Raw genomic sequence first — 6,015 nt, forward strand, 5'->3', positions numbered from 1 at the left:
TAACAAAAGTTCCTTTTCCACCTCGGGTACGAGGGCTAGCGTGAAGTCAGTCACGAAGTTTGCTAAGATTTGAGACTTGATGGCCGTTCGAGATTAATACTCGATATCATACCCACTGAATTCGACTGCCCATTTAGCCAATCAGCTCGAGAGTTCGGGGGTTGTGCAGAATATTACGAAAAGGGTAAGTGGTCACCACACAAATTGGGTGGCACTGAAAATATAGTTTAAATTTCCTAGAGGCGCTTATTAGAGCAAGCGCTAATTTTTCTAAGTGTGGGTACCGGTCTCCACTTCACCTAAAGTTCGACTAACATAGTAAACAAGAAATTGTGTACCTTGATCTTCTCGAACTAGGAAACCACTTACCACAACTTCCGAGACTGTCAAATATAAGTAGAGTTGCTTGTCCGCTTTCGAAGTATGAAGCAATTGTGGGCTCAAAAGATACCGCTTTAATTCATCCAATGCCTGTTGGCATTCCGGGGTCTAAGCAAAATTGTTCTTCTTTTTGAGCTGTGAGAAGAACATGTGACTTTGATTTGAAGACCTCGAGATGAACATCCTAAGGCGGATATCCGCCCTGTTAATCTTTGTACAGCCTTAATGTTGTCCACGACTGTGATGTCTTCGATTGCCTTGTTTTTATCAGGGTTGATCTCAATCCCCCGATTTGACACCATAAAGCCGAGGAACTTGCCCGAATCTACCTCGAATGCACATTTCTCAGGATTGAGCTTCACGTTGTATTTTCTCAATATGTTGAAAGTTTCCTGCAAATGTGTTAAATGGTCCTCTGCACTCAAGGACTTAACTAGATACCTCCATTGATTTACCTATTTGTTCTTCAAACATTCGATTCACTAGGCATTGGTAAGTAGCACCAACATTTTTTAGCCCAAACGACATTACATTATAACAATAGGTGTCATACTTAGTAATGAATGAAGTCTTTTCCTGATCCTCCGGGTTCATCTGAATTTGATTGTGCCCGGAGTAAGCATCGAGAAAATTAAGGATCTCGTGGCCGACCATGGCATAGATCATACGATTGATATTCGGTAAAGGAAAAGAGTCTTTGGGACATGCTTTGTTTAAATCCTTATAATCTATGCACATTCAAAGTTTGTTCCGCTTCTTGGGGACTACAACTACGTTTGCTAACCATTCGGGATATTTTACTTCCCGAATGAATACTATTTTGAGAAATTTGGTTACCTCGTCCTTGATGAATGCATGTTTTACCTCAGACTGGGGCCTTCTCTTTTGTTTTACCGGTCTGAACTTCGGGTCCAGGCTCAATCAGAGTGGTGTGATCTCCGGTGGGATTCTTGTCATATCCAGGTGGGACCAAGCAAAACAATCGATGTTATTTAAAATAAAGTGAACGAGTTTTTTCCTGAGCTCGGGAGTTAACCCCGTGCCCAGGAATACCTTTTGATCAGGAAGATGCTCGATCAATATGGTTTGTTACAGCTCCTCGACCGTTGACTTTATTGCATCAGAATCATCGGGGGTCATGAAGGTTCGAGGTATTGTCACACCTCCTTTTTTCATCTACACCCCCGGAAGGGGTATAAAGGAGTTTTTCCAATTAAAGGACAATCGAAACCGGATTATTGCAGTTAAAGATTCAGAGTTGCTACTTGGGAGATTTATGGTGTCCCAAGTCACCAGTTGAATCCCGAATCGAGGAAAGGATTGACTCTATTTAACAGTCCGCAAACCAAAAATCCGAGTAAGGAATTTTGTTAACCCGGGAGAAGGTGTTAGGCACTCCCAAGTTCCGTGGTTCTAGCACGGTCGCTCAACTATTATAATTGGCCTAATTATCTGATTTTAAAATACTTTTAAACCTATGCGCATTTTAACTTTTGAAAACCGCTTTTACTAATTTAAAGAATTAATTCAAGGTTATTTAAAACATATCGCAAGCCACGCCACATGAAATGCACACGTAGTTCACGACACGTTCTATTTAACCTTATTGGAAATTAGAACCGGGTCACATGAAATGTACCCCCGGATTTTAGGAAGTTAATATCATTGAAATAACACGCCTAAAGCAGCTACGCGTTTTCAAGTTTGCGCGGGCCATGGAAAATTCAACTGATGGCACACCTTGATTTTTAAATAGTTAGTATTAATTACCCGAGGGCCATGGGCAATCTAATTTTGCACTATGGCACACCTCAAGTCTAATTTTAAAGGATGTTTGAACTAATCTTTTGAGGGCCATAAATTATATCTTGCTTAATATGGAACGCCTCAAGTTATTCAAAAAGGGTACAAATACAAAAAGGAAAAAAAATCGTACGAAGGCAAACTTCAAGCTAACGAACCAGATACAAAGTTTGTGCATTAAAGAGATTGCTTCCATAAATAAAAGGCAACATTGCATACAGTGTATATAACTTTAACTTAATGTTAAAAACAAAATTTGGAAACATGAAGCACGCTAAACACATTAATCAAGGAAATACTAAGCAAACAATAGACCCTACTAACTAATACAAGTGATTCATATTATCCGCAATGTAGACAAGTATAAGACAATACAAAGTCTTACATTAAGAAAAGGCTGAACAATGTTTAGGCCCAATTGCGTAATCAAAAGCATATTACAATTGTATGTCTACGCTAAACCCTTCATTAAATTCATTGTCCAACACACTATAAATTGTCTAGAGCATAATTTTGCTATAAAACTGCCTATCTTGGATGAGGGCGATTAATTTGCTCACAATTCTGTCCAAGTAAGGTTCTAAAATGTATGAACTGCAGCCCTCACAGAGATGATTTATTGCTGGAGCAGCAACAGCTAACAATATACTTTTTTTTATAAATGCTTGCCCCAAACCAGTGCAAAGAAACACATAACTACAAATTGTGCAAATCCCACAAAAAGACGACATGCATCTAATGAAAACCAACAGAATCATATGTGAATTTGCATTAGACATATGAGAATTATAAACATCGATTCATATAATGTAACAATAGATTAAATTAAATAAGTAATCAAAAAACATTAAGTAGCAAACACTTCCATTAATTTAAACAAAGAGAACAAATTGATGGATATCTTACATACCTAGAGGCAGCAAATAACTAAGGAATGACATACCAAAAAATCTAAGAAAGGGCTCAGTTACTGCTAGCGGAAATCGACAGATTTAGCACTTCAAACAGCTCCATCAACTTCTACAAACCCAGAAAATGTGCGACAAATGAACAAAAACTAGGAACTAGGTTCTTTCTTTCTAAAAATGTAGAGATTAGCGATTTCTTTTTAAAGAGAGAGATTCGGGATCCGTGTGTGTTTGAAAGCTAGATTTTCAGAAGAAGGAAGTTGGGAATCCTTGCTAGTGCGTTATCAGATGAGTGCCATCAGGAAGGAGAGAGGATTCTCTCTTTTTGCGCCGTTGCTATCTCTAAAGAAGGGGTCTCCTCCATCCCCTTTTTTGGTTTCTAAATTGTCTTTTATATGTAGGGGTAGGATAAAGGGTAATGAATATTTGGGTAGGGAGATTGGGCCTGGGTTGGACAGCTTTTTGGTGCCATTTATTTGGGTTGATTTTGGCTTTAAAATGGCCCAAGTTCCGAATTTACACCCAATTAAATAAACTTCTTATTTCCTTCTTTTTTTTTTCTTTTTTTTTTAATTAAAAATCCTAGAAATTAAAATCCTAGATTTTCTAAAAATATGAAATTAAACTAATTAACTAATTATAAAAATTATAAAAGCTACTTAATCCTAAATTAAAAGAGAAAAAATCAATAAAAGGAAAAAGTGTAAAAATGAAGCATTTTTTGTGATTTTTAATTTTTATAAAACAAGTAACTACCAATTAAAAATAAAGCCTAAATGTCATGCGTGATATTTTTTGTATTTTTCATGATCTAAATAAAACTTAAACATGCGAGAAAATGCAAACAATTAATAAAAATCTACGAATTTGCGAATAATGGGAAAATTTTATTTTTCTTAAATTTATGGGAGTAATTCATATAGGGCAAAAATCACGTGCTCACAGCTGCCCCTCTTTGCTCGGAAAAAACAAAGAGTTTTCGTGCAAAGATAAAGTGAGTGGATACGAGCGATTTTTGCCCGTTTGAATACTCCGTGGAAAGCATTTTTGAAAGATTTGACCGCACCCTGCTTTCGAGGTTGCCTATATATCCTTGGCTATAAAGGAATCAGGTCAGTGTAGTTCGTGAAGTTTTGGTAGCTGGGACTACTGTCGCACCTCCTTTTTGCCGCGCCCGCGGGGCGCGTGGGGAGTTTTCTCCAATTGAAGGACAGTCGAAACGGGATTTGTTTATTTGTTTTAGAGTCGCCACCTGGGAATTTTAAGGCGTCCCAAGTCACCAATTATAATCCCTGAATCGAGGAGAATATGACTCTGTTTATTATTCTGCGAACCAGAAATCCTGAGTAAGGAATTCTGTTAATCCGGAAGAAGGTGTTAGGCATTTCCGAATTCCGTGGTTCTAGCACGGTCGCTTAACTGTTTTTATTATTGGCTTAATTATCTTGATTTTTATTAAATACTTTTTGTTACATGATTTTTCTACCGCTTTTACTTATTGTGGTTAAGAACCCTTCTTTGAATCGAATTACGCGTACGTATATTCGTGTTAAAAAAAATGCGGAACTGTGTCACGCGTACGTGTACACAATAACTTTTGATAATATATTTATTGAGCAATCATTTTTCGAAATTGTGTCGAATCAAGAGTACTTGTTCTCTTTTTTTTTTTAATAGTGAACCGTACATCTCGGTTTTTTTTTTATGAAATTGATTTAACGCCTTTGGAAAAATCCTTTTATTAAATATTCGTTCGAAATTGCGCGTACGCATAATCCGAATTTAGCTTTTAAATATAATCAGGGTACGCGAACGTATCCCTAATTGCGCAAAATACTGTAATGATATTATGGAATTTCCACAAAATGTTTATTATATTATGAGAAATCTTCCTTTAAGATATCCTTTAATTCTTGAAAAAAGAATTCACAATTTATTGAATGTTGCTCGTTGATTATAATTTCCGCATATAACATGTCCATTCAAGACTATTCAAATTTTAGGAGCAAAATAACGAAATGTGAATAAAAAATACCATTTTCTCATAAATATGACATATATATATGTATATACCCCAAGAATGAATTACATGAGCAACTACACAAAAAAAATGTTTTATAAATGGAAGGGATATTTTTAAAGAATTTTTCATTGTTTATTTAATGAAAATTCTGTTTCTACTCACCCTTAATATAAAATGTTGCGATTCATGCTTATACCTCTCATCTCATTCTCTTACACTTGTTTTAATCTAATAGGCCTAATTATTTGGTCACTTTGTTTTATGAAAGTAAATAAGCATCGAATTTATAGAAAAGGAATTATTATGCAAGTTAATTCAACAAAGTTACATTATATGCAACCCAACTATTTGGCGTAAACATTCATAACGTTTTATCATCATGACGAGCTATACCAACTTTCTTTACTCATATGATTATACCTGTCATCATACCATATAATAACTTATACCAATCTAAACAAAATCATACTTATTACAAGATATTCTACTAATGTAACTTCTTTATCTTTGCATTTAGCTAATGGTATTATGGGATGTAATCAATGGTCCATTTTTATGCCTTACTCCCTGTCTTGACAATTTATTAAACTAATGAATGAAATTTCGGAATGACTAACATTATTACAAAAAAAAACTTTATATGAATTTCAAAATAAGACAATTTAACTCCTGGCTATCAAATTGAGTTCACTACTAATTAATTAACATAGAAATGAAATTAAAAACTAATGAACTTAGACAATTGGAAATAGCATTTCAATTCAAGCTTCATTGATGGATCATGCTGAAATCTCTTTCCAACTTAAAATTTAAAAGACATATACCTGAAAATGGAGGTAGAAGAAGTAAGTTTCAGCAGTTACAGCAGTAACAAAATCAGTAGAATATACTGATAACACA

Source organism: Nicotiana sylvestris, chromosome 1, assembly GCF_000393655.2.
Source record: "Nicotiana sylvestris chromosome 1, ASM39365v2, whole genome shotgun sequence".
Classification (NCBI taxonomy): Eukaryota; Viridiplantae; Streptophyta; class Magnoliopsida; order Solanales; family Solanaceae; genus Nicotiana; species Nicotiana sylvestris.